A 12,250-nucleotide genomic window follows, 5' to 3' on the forward strand; every position below is an offset into this window, starting at 1 on the left:
GAAGAAATTGTGAGCATAGATAGTGTAAAAATGTGGTAAACATTAAAACTGTATGAAACAGCAATAATAATATATTGGAAAGTCAAAATAAAAAGATAATTAAAATTCAAGTCAACAATAGCCTATAAACTCTGTGGCCGGGGAGGGGGTTGGGGGAGGATGTTACAGGAGTTAGTGTTCTAAGTTACTTGTATTATTTTGAGAGAAAGTTGAGGATGTTGATTAATTTTTGAGACGTTAAGTTATGCAGGATAACAAAACAAATAGAATATACACATTTTTATTGTGCAATACTAATCTAGAAGAAAGGAAGAATGTAGAGAAAAGAAAACAGAAAAAGTGAGATATATGGAAAACACAAAATAAGATAGATTTAATACCAAAAGTATAAGTAATTATAGTAGATATAAGCAAACTAAATGCTCCATTTAAGAAACTGTCATGTTTTTATTAAATGGATATTTGTGTAAGCCATGAAAAAAATAAAATTAGTGTTGCTATATTAATATCAAACAACATAGACTTGAAAACAAATAGGATTAATGGAGATAAAATGGGTCATTTCATAATGGTAAATAATTCAATTCACAGGAAGCTAAAACAAATTTTAAATAAATATCCCTCTAGTAACATGTATATGTTACAAAATATGTAACAAAATATAATCCAACAATGAATAGAAGTGGAAAAAATCTACCATTCATGGCCACTTTCAAGTGGCAGATTTTAACAAACCCCTCTTTAGTAACTGATAAATTTAGCATAGTAGAAAACAATCATTAAAAAAAAAAAAAAGGACTGGAATGACACAAAGATACACTAAAGCTAACAGACACATACAACTGTAAAATGTATAGAAGTACCCATGGTGCTTTTTAGGCTGTGGGCCCCCTCCCCCAGAACACCACATACAGGCCATGGAACAAGGTGCAACCAATTTTAAAGAATATCAGAAAGACCATATTTTTTGTCTGCAGCACAATTAAGCCAGAAACCAATAATAAGGGGTGCCTGGGTGACTCAGTCGATTTAAGTGTCCAACTCTTGATTTCAGGTCATGATCTCACAGTTTGTGAGACTGAGCTCTGCATCAGGCTCTGCACTGAAAGCACAGAGCCTGCTTGGAATTCTCTCTCTCCCTCTCTCTCTGCCCCTTCCTTGCTCACATGTGTGCTCTCTCTTGCTCTCAAAAATAAATAAGCTTAAAAAAAAATAAATGCACAATATATAGTTGGAAATTAAGGAACATAATTCTAAGTGACTCAGAAGTTAAAGAAAAAATAATAACGGAAATCAGAAAATATTTAGATCTGATGGTGAAAAATGAAAAATACTGCAAAAATGATAATGAGGGGTGCCTGGGTGGCTCAGTTGGTTGAGCGTCCAACTTCAGCTCAGGTCATGATCTCACGGTTTGTGGGTTCAAGGCCCACATCGGGCTCTGTGCTGACAGCTCAGAGCCTGGAGCCTGCTTCAGATTCTGTGGCTCCCTCTCTCTCTGCCCCTCCCCAGCTTGCACTCTGTCTCTCTCTCTCAAGTAACATTAAAAAAAAAATGATAATGAAATATCATTTCACATCCAAACTTGTAGATTAAGCTAAAACAATATGTAAAGGGAAGTTTAAAGCATTTATACTTATATTAGAGCAGAAGAAAGGATGATGATTAGTGACTATATTAGTTTTTCTATTGCTATACAAACAAATTACTCCAAAAGCTAATGACTTTCAATAGTGGTACATATTCATCCTTTCTCATAGTTTTTGTGGGTCAGGAACTCTCTGGGTGGTGGCTTGAGGTGTTTCATGAGGTTGCAGTCACATTGTTGGCCAAAGCTACAATCATCTGAAGGCTTGACTACAACAGAAGCATCCACTTCCAAGGAAATTTTACTCACATGCCACCATGTTGAGGCTGGCTGTTGGCAAGAGGCCTCAGTTTTCTCCATGTGGCCCTCCACAGAGCGCTGCTGTGTGTTCTCACTAGATGTGGCCAGCTCTTCCCAAGCAAGTGACCCAAAAGAGAGAAAGCCAGGCAGAAGCTATTCTTTTTGTGACCTATTCTCAGAACTCAACATACTACTTCTGCTACTACTCAACATACTACTACACCTCACCTCTAGTTGTGAGTCACTAAGTCTGGCCCACATTCAAGAGAGGGAAAATTAGGTTTCATCTTTCTCAAGGAAAAGGTGTCAAAGAATTTTCAAGCATTTTAAGACCCTCACAATGAGCTAAGTATCTACCTGAAGAGATGAGGGGGGTAGGGATGGGGAACAACCAGCAAAAGAAAGCCCAAGGAAATAGAAAAAAAGGCAATTAGAAAGATAACATCAGAAATTCACCTAATAAAAAACAAATATGCCATCGTCTGCAAAATCCAAACGTGTTTCTTTTTTAAAAAAAAGTTGACAAAATTGACAAATTTCTAGTAAGACTGAACAATATTAGAAATAGAAAAGGAATAACTACATGGGGTGCCTGGGTGACTCAATTGGTTAAGTATCCAACTCCTGATTTCGCCTCAGGTCGTGATCTCACAATTTGTGAAATCAAGTCTCACAGGGAGCTCCATGCTGATAGCACAGAACCTGCTTGAGATTCTCTCTTTCCCTCCCTCTCTGCCTCTTCCCACTATGCACATGCTCTCTCTCTCCCTCAAAATAAATAAATAAATAAACTTTATTTTTAAAAAAGGAGAATAACCTTGATGGCAAAATGTCATTGCAAAATTGCAGGCCAAATACACTCAACACTGATGTGAACATCCCCTGAGATATTAGCAAATCAGTTCAAAATTATATTTCTATAAACCAGCAACAAACAGAAAGTGTTCATAGCAGCACTGTTAGTAACAAAAAATGGAAACAACCCAAATGCTTATCAAGAGTAAAATGGATACTAGAAATTATGGTACATTAATACAATGGAAAATATTTTGCCATGCAAATCAATGAAATACAGCCGTAAGCAATAACACGAGTGAATCAATGGAGTAAAATATTGAAAAAAAGGAAGTCATGAAAGAAGGTGTGTAATAAAATTCCACAAGATAAAGTCTAAAAACATGCAGAATGATTAAATATATACAATAAAGCTATGAAGAAAAGCAAAATACAAAATCTGGGATGGTGCTCTCTCAAAGGGAAAAGAAGGTAATAGGATAAGGGGGGGGCACATGAGAAATAACAGAGGTGATAGTAATGTTCTTTAAACCTTTTGCATACTTCATAAGCATTCTTTTATAGCTAGTCAATGTTTAATTTAAAAAAAAAGAAAAAAGCTCCAGGGGCTCAGTCGGTTGAGTGTCCAACTTTGGCTCAGGTCATGATCTCGTGGTCTGTGAGTTCAAGCCCCACATCAGGCTGACAGCTCAGAGACTGGAGCCTGCTTCAGATTCTGTGTCTCCCTATCTCTCTGCCCCTCCCCTGCTCATGCTCTGTCTCTCTCTGTCAAAAATAAATAAACATTAAAAAAAATTAAAAAAAAAAACAAAACTCCAAACAACTAATAGAATGAACAACAGCCCCAACATGGTTCTCTTCCATCTTACAAGCTCCAAATTCGTTCACAGTATGGGAAGGACAGTGGCTCCCCATCCCATGACAATAGGTGAGACTTTTCTCCAAGCCCTCCTGCATGTTGATTTTAAAAAGAAATATAGGAGGCGCCTGGGTGGCTTAGTCAGTTAAGCATCCACATTGGCTCAGGTCATGATCTTGTGGTCTGTGCGGTCAAGCCCCATGTTGGGCTCTGTGCTGACAGCTCGGAGCCTGGAGCCTGTTTCAGATTCCGTGTCTCTGTCTCTCTCTGCCCCTCTCCTGCTCATGCTTTGTCTCTCTCTCTCTCTCTCTCTCAAAAATAAACATCAAAAAATAAAAATAAATAAATAAAAAGAAACCTAGGAACATATGCCAAATGGAGTTCTTTTATAATGTTGATTACACAGCCACGTATTAAAACAGCCATCTCATTTGCTATATCATTTCCATCTTACCATATTCCACCCACAAGTTAAAAAAACAAACACAAAAACCCTTGAAAGTTAGTCAAGCTTTGCCAAAATCAGTCATAATAACATCAAAAACTGTCCAGTAATTTTGGAATGTGCCCAGTCCAAATAACACAGACAAATAACTTCACTTGAATTAATTTCAACTCTCTGCTTGTTTAATCTTTTTTATATTTGCTCCAATTTGTCACCCTTAGCTACCATCATAACACAACCTTTAGATCTTCATACCAAAATAACCACTTGGTTCATTAGAAGTAGGAAGTGGGGAGGGCGCCTAGGTGGCGCAGTCGGTTGAGAGTCTGGCTCTTGGTTTCTGCTCAGGTCATGATCTCATGGCTTCATGGGTTCAAGCCCTGCATCAGGCTCTGCACTGATAGTGCAGAGCCTGCTTGGGATTCTCCCTCTCTTGCTCTCTCTCTGCCCCTCCCCTACTTGCGCTGTCTCTGTCTCTCTCAAATAAATAAATAAACTTAAAAAAAAAGAAGTAGGAAGGGGAGGTGAAGAGCAAGAATCAGTGGTTTCACTGAGGTGATAACATTTGCTGGACAGGCCAAAAGATGTGTTCAACAGTAGTTCCATGGCAATGTAGCTTCAGGCAATAAATGGAAGACTATATACATAGGTACTGGTGGTGATAAATGCTAAATGGCTGAGAGAAAACACTTCTCATGATTCTAGTCTCTGATGGAGACCTATTCTTTCAGTATCAATTCTTAGACTGTTTTTGAGAGATTTGAGTAATTTAAGTGTATCCATAAGTATAAATAATATGAATGAAACACATTTAGATCTATCATTTTGGCTTTTTACTTTAGTTTTATTCAGGTGCAAAACTGACATATAAAATTATAAGATATCTAATAGGTACATCTTGGTAACTACGTATATACTACATACTATATATATGTATAGTATATATATGTATATATATGTATATGTATATATATATAGTATATATGTGTATATATATATATATATATACATATATATATATATATATGTAGTAGTGGAAAGTATATATATACATATATATATATGTAGTAGTGGAAAGATTCCCCCTGTCTAGTTAATTAATACATCTATCACTTTGTGTATTTATCTCTGGGGGGGGGGGTGGTTAGAACATTTAAAATTCTACTTTTTTAGCAAATTTCAATTATACAAAACACTATCAACTATAGTCATCATGTTTTACATTAGATACTCAGACCTTATTCATCTTACAGCTGAAAGTTTGTACCCTTTTACCAACCTCTCCCTATTTCCCCTACCCTACAGTCCTGGCAACAACTTTTCTACTCTGTTTCTGTGAGTTTGACTTTTTTTTTTTTAGATTCCACGTATAAGTGACACCATGTGGTATTTGTCTTTCTCTGTCTGGCTTATTTTAGGTGTATTATTTTTAGACTATTCCAACCCATGTCCTCACAAGCAGCATAATCTTCCTTTACAAACCAGCTTTTATTTAAATTATATAAAACCATATATAGTTTTATCATACACAAAATTTAACCAGTAAACAAGCTACATTACCAAATATTTTATCTTCAGAGCATATCTAAACTAAAAGATACAGTTATGTTTAGCAGGTGCACAATATACCGAGTTAAATTCAGATAGAACTACTTATCAAGAAACCAGACATAACCCACGTTTGGGTCATGCAAATGTATCATAAAGGTAGTCTGATTTAATAGTTTTGTGTTTTAAAGGACCAAAAGATGAGTCTCCTAAAAAGAATGCTGAAAAGACAATAGATGTCAAGGACTAGGTGTCAGAACAACTAGTCCTCTACCACTAACCAGCTGTGTCCTTGGGCAAGTGACGCACTATTTGAGCCTTATCATAAATGAATTCTGGTGGGTTAGAATAGGTGACCACTAAGGTCTCTTCCAAAGTCAGCTTTGTATAAACAATAAGCAAGGGTCAGAAAGGGGGAAGTGATAACTCCTTTAGAGAAAATGGCATATTCACAAAGGGACAGAGAAATATTTGTAATTTGTACAGCATTCACTGTGTGAGGCAAAGAGCACAGACTAAAACCAAGGAGAGAAGGTCATCTCCAAGCGGGGAGAATCTTTGGGAAGAATTTCCTTGGGTCAGTCCTATGAAAACTGGAAACTGATATCGAATTACTTATTAAACAGTAATTTAGCAAGCATTTTCCTTTATGGTGTATATAGGTTTTTATGCATTGCAACAAAAGTACACTGCAGAATACTTTTTATAAGTAAAAGCATGCAAAGAGATGTTTATTAAAATTGTACTTATATTTATGTATGTCCAAACATTCATCTCTAATAAAGTGTCCAGAAGATCCCACGCATAGTTAGAATTTTCTGACACAGAGATAGGTGTGTCTGTAAATATAAGTATGTGCCACAAATTCTTAAGTATGTTTTCATATATAACAACATAAAATGCATTGTACAGTTTCAGTTAAAACTGGTTGATGCCCACATCAGACACTTAGTCCCTCAAGTAATGAACTTGTTTCACAGGTGATAATAGGCTGAGGAGACACTGCTCCAAGGAGACGTTAGTGAAAACAGATCCGAGATCCACTGGTGAGTACTGGAGAGCATGAAACATCATGTTCAAATAAACACACCAGAAAGGGTTTGCTCTATTTACTTGAATCATAAGATCCTTTTCTGTTTTAAAATTCAGTTTAATTCAGCAACATTTACTGAACACTGAAAATGTGCAAGTGTCAAAACCAAATCTAATAGAGGCGTTTGATTTGACGTGGGATTTCTGGGATAAGAGCTCAAAGCAGTCAATCCTGACAGCAACCAATTCCAAAGTTTAATCACCGTGACAGCTTCACATTCAGCCTGACTCACTCCATTACAGGCACCCTGGGATGTCACAATTGTCATAAGTGATTGAACAGTCTAATTTGAAACAGAGGTTTGCAGGGCATCATTACATGATTCTACTCTTCTTCCCCAAATTCTCTGGGCTCTTCTTTTATACTAACTTTTCAACCCATGTGCCCTCCTGCTTCCCAGATAGTTCACTCTCCCCTCTTTCTTAGTATTCAAGATGATGAAGACAACAGTGTCTGGTGAGTGGCAATCCTGGCTGTCCTTCAAGCTAGCACAGTACCGTCGAAGAAAACTTTGCCAGCGGTCCCCCTCCTTTCCAGAATCACCATTAATCCAGCGATGGTGGCCTTCTAACATCAGACTCTTTTGTTCCTCAAACCCTTTAGGCCTTGTGTTGACAAATTCCTTCAGTCACTCATGCCAGTGTGGTTTTGAAATAGGCCAAGCCACATTTACAATTATCGTCTCTAAAATCGCACTTCAATTCTGAAGTCAGCTTTATTTTAGCAGTAAGTTATTAATTCATTCATGTCCTTGAGCCATTTTATGAAACACAAGATACTTGCCTGAGCACTGCATGGGGATACAAGGGTGACACACGATTTCCCTTGAGGGACTTGAAATAGAGGAAGAGAAATAGGACAAGGAGATGTGAAAATGAACAATGTGAGGCAAACTATAGACAGTTTCCAATCAGGGGGGCAGATAAGAGGTGCTAGAGAAGTTAACCTTGGGGTCTTCATGGCAGGGGTCAGACTGAAGCTGGTTCTCAAAGGAGCAAGGAATAGGGAGAAAGGAGGCATAGGTATTTGAGGTATATGCAAAGCCAAAGGTATCCAAGTAACACTCTGATTCAAAGAAGGCGGGAGGAGTAAGGCAGCAAGATTGGGAGAGTGGTGGCTTGTGCCCGTGAATACAGTAAATCAGGCCCAGCCAGCCGCCTTGGAATGAAATGTTTCATCTTTGTGACAATGGCCGTGCCCACTGAAGGATTTTAATCAAAAATTGTGCTTATAGGTGATTTATCTGACTGTTACCTATAGAAGGAAGTGGCAGTAATTGGAAAAAATAAGATCAACCATAAGCCTCTGGGAATGTTTTTTATATATGAGTCCCAAAGCAGGTTGGTAGCAGTGAACTTGAAATAAAATATAGAACAGACACTGGCAATTAAGTATGTATCTGTATGAAGAGGGTGAGTCAGAGAGCCTAACTGAGCCACTGAATTTCACAAAGGTTTTATATTCCTGATGAGCTTGCTGCCTACAGGCTCAATAGTAAAATCACAGATCCACGTAGTGAGTGAATAAAAGCACCAACCCATTTCACTTAATGTTTACAGATTTTACATACAAACATCTTTAAGCTGCACCAACATACATGCTCCATGCTTTTTCACACATGAGCGTATTTGTAACTACCAAAGGATGAAGGATTGAGATATTTACAGAGCCTTTACCGGACACCAGACCCTTGGACAATTGCTGGCAATGGGGATACATAGAAAAAAAAGCCGGTCTCCCTTTGAGGGGCTGGCAAACCACAACCTTCCTACAAAGCCAGCCACAGCTTCGATGATGGCACAAAGATTGCTGATTTCCCCAGATTGTCCTCGTCTCCAGCCCTGTCCACGTGTCTGTCTATGAGACTTCCTCACCTGGATGTTCATGGACTTTTCCAACTCAGCATCTACAACACTGACTACATTACCTCCTTCCCTTGGAACCTGCTCCTTAGGCAAGGCTGCCGTCTCAGAGAATGGCAGCAGCTGGGACTCCTCCCACTGCCTCACTCTCTACACCATCTAACCTCAAGTTCTGTCCATTTTGCTTCCTGGATATCTCTCTTATCCAGCCACCTCTCACTATCTCCATTATCAGCTCTCTGGCTCAGGCTACCCCCATCCATTGCCGGCCAAAGCTTCCTAAGTGGTCTCCTGGCATCCCAGCCTGCTACTCTCCCATCCTCTGCCCACACAGCAGCCAGTGTGACCTTTCTAAAATGAATATATGACTGAGTCACTTATCTGCTTGAAACCCTTTAAAAGTTTCCTTTAGCTGTTAGAATAAAGTGCAAATCCCTTAATATCCATTGCAAAGCCCTTTATAGCCTCGATCCTGCCCATCTTCCCATCCCCACTTGGATCCTCTCTCCTCTCTAAGCACCAGCCACACAAAATTCTTTCACTTTCTCTAATGATCCATGCTCTGACTCTCTTCCTGACCCTCCACGCATACTATTCCTCCCGCCAGAAACACCTTTTCTCCTTCCTGCAAATTCCTATGCCAAGGAATCATTATCCTGAGCTGAAAAGACAGGCTTGCATTGATAATGATCATTATTCCATGTCGCGTATGTACAACCCTGTATTTGTTAAAAGAGTTTTTAACTCTAACCCTATAACTACAATGACCAGATTTTTCAAACTAAAGTTCTAAAGAATAGGACAGGGCTGTGTTAGAATACCTTGGCTTTATGTAAGTCTCATTTTATGGAAGTGGACATTTAGTACCCTGACCTTCCCTCACTGGGGACAAGGGATTGCAGTGTGATTCCAAAAGGACAGAGGACAGAAGTTGCTCTGGGCACATAATATGCAATGCGCTTGATATTTAGGCCAGTGTGTTGGAGTGGGATGTTCTGCTAAAGAATAATCTTGTGGAATGTTTTTATGCCTGCTCAATGAAGAGGTGCCAAAAACAAAACAAAACAAAACAAAACAACACAACACACACACACACACACACACACACACACACACACCTACCTTTATGTACCTTGGGAGTGTAAATAATATTTGAGGAGCCTCGAAGCAGCTCCCTCTCTTGAAGGAAGAAGGAGCAGAGAGCCCTCTGCCTGCCCCAACCTACTCTAAGACATAGCTTTATTGTCCAAGAACCAGGTGTCGAGACTGAATCTGTCAAGACAAATCAGGCCCTTTGTTGAGATTAAATAGGAAACACACCCACCCCATAAGGAGTAGTAGGAGAAGTGGTTCTGGATTCAGAATGAATGGACAAAGATACCTGGACCAGTTTGAACCCAGAATTCCTGGGGCAAGTGGGCTGGGTTGTGGTGGTATTTGAGCACTAAGGGAGGTATCCTAGGAACCCCCAGTGGCAGACATCTTTGGTGGAACTTACCACAAAGGCAATGAAATGATCTTCCTTCAAAGATTCCCTGAGGGTATTATGCTTAGTGAAATATGTTAGACAGAGAAAGACAAATACTATATGATCTCACTTACATTTGGAATCTAAAAACAAAACAAAACAAAACAAAACCAAGTCATAGGAACAGGCATTAGATTGGTGGCTGCCAGAGACAGGAGGTAGGAGGCAGGGAAAGGGGTGATGGTGATCAATCAAAGGTATAAACTTCAAGTTATAAAATAAATAAATTCTGGGATGTAATGTACAGTGTAGTGACTATAGTTAACAATACTGTAGTATATATTTGAAAGTCACTAAGAGAGTAGATGTTGAATGTTCTCATCATGAGAAAAAAAACTGTAATTCCGTGAGGTGATGGGTATTAACTAAACTTATCGTGGTGATCATTATATGATATATATATACATACATATATCATAATGGACTAATGGTATTGGACTAATACCATGTTATGTCAATTTACATTTCAATAAAAATGAAAAAGAAAAAAGAGGGGCACCTGGGTGGCTCAATCGGTTGAGTGTCCAACTCTTGATTTCAGCTCAGGTCATGATCTCACGGTTTGTGAGTTTGAGCCCCATGTCGGGCTCCATGCTAACAGTGCCTGCTTGGGATTCTCTCTCTCTCCCTGTCTCTGCCACCCGCCCCCTCAAAATAAATAAACTTTTTTAAAAAAGGAAAGGAAATGAAAAAAAGATCCCTGAAGACTTGTGAGTGGACAAAATCAATGATGGCCCAGCACCAGCTGCCTGAATATCTCAGACCTAGTTCTCAACAGCGGCATGTTGTGGCCTGACAGTCAATGGAGCAGAGACAGCAGGCTGACAGCCCTACTCTATTTGCCTGAGAGTGGAAATCACGCCGTCCCCTTAGGGTTTCAGGCGCCCATCATGGCCCTAATTTTACATCTATTTCTGGACTCTTCTGGTAATTATGGAAAAAAAGAATGGTTCACTGTTCGTGAACCTCTTACGGGTTTACTCAAGATCACACAGTGAATAACAGGTAGAGATGGAAACAACAAAAGTGAGTCAGTAAAGATGGGTGGTACATTGTGCGGTCAAAAACACAGAAAGACAAGTGAGGAGGGAAAGACCCGGGAGCTCACTGGCCCATGGCAGTCAAAGACTGTTCCCTACAATGTTCTGATGGTCTCTGGTCCTGCCTGCAGCTACAGGAATTTCTGCCACATCACAGCAAGTCTGCATAGAGCCTCAGTGAGGGAAAGTTGTTTATGGACAGAGGACTGTGACATAAAATGAGAGCAAGTGACTAGACCTTGTTATCTTAGTGCCTTTGATAACACTGGAGAGCAAAGTTAGGTTTTGAATTGACTGAAATCTTCCATAAATGGAATCTGAATGCAGGCTACATCACATCCAAAAATTCCCCAGGGAATTTCCTATTATGTACATGGAAGGGGGAATGAAGCAAGTCCCATCTGGCGAGGCAGAGAACATTCTCTGCTGCGTGAAACTGCACGGTTCGCATGGTTAGTGCCAACGGCATGTTCATACTAGACCAAGGCCCTGCACACAGAGGTGTGAGTGTGTTGAAAAATGAGCTAGATGGAATGGGCATTGCTAGGCAATTATTTGTCTCTAAAACATCAAAACCACAAGGCAAGATATTAATAAGGGTATCGTTTTTATAAAGTCCCTAACCAGTTATGAGCCAATATTGTGACCATTGTTACTCAGAGTTGCTATAGCAAAATAGAGTGACATTATTTTTTCCCATAGCTTCCTACCAATACACGAGCTAGAATCAAGAACAGACCAACAAACATCGCTAGTGACTTTTGCTCTTGAGGACTGACATTCTCAGGGAAACCTCAGAACTCTAAAGAAAATATACAATGACATTAGCCTTATTAGGAAATAAAGGCACTGATGGATAAGGTGACTCAATTCAAAAGTCACCCGCTCAAAAAGACCTCCTCTGACAAGCCTCAAGTCCTGAACTCCATTCTTCACTGTGTAGTAACACCCCATTATTCTGCAGCACATTATCAAGTTATCTTGTGAATTTGTGCTCCTGTGGTCCTTCTTCTGTGTTTGAATATAGACCCAGAGAGAGAAACTCTGCACGGTTCATGACTCTGTTCTTAATACCTATGGAGGCTGACACAGGGTACATCCTCGGTGATACTTGACTAACTGCCTTTCCAGCGGCCAAAGAACAAAAAGATTAATTATCTGTAAATGAAGACTTCATGGAGTCCAGAAAACC

At 39.4% G+C, this 12,250-nt stretch overlaps 1 protein-coding gene across 1 annotated transcript in view; it reads right to left on the reverse strand.

Moving 5' to 3' along the window:
- The window catches only part of NIBAN1 (niban apoptosis regulator 1), a 158,980-nt gene that overhangs the window by 69,322 nt on the left and 77,408 nt on the right, over window positions 1-12,250 (reverse strand). The gene's annotated exons all lie outside the window — the stretch shown is intronic.

This window comes from Lynx rufus, unplaced genomic scaffold (genome assembly GCF_022079265.1).
Source record: "Lynx rufus isolate CCGP_SWC_20201006 ecotype Redwood Valley unplaced genomic scaffold, mLynRuf1.p SCAF_15, whole genome shotgun sequence".
NCBI classification, from domain to species: Eukaryota; Metazoa; Chordata; class Mammalia; order Carnivora; family Felidae; genus Lynx; species Lynx rufus.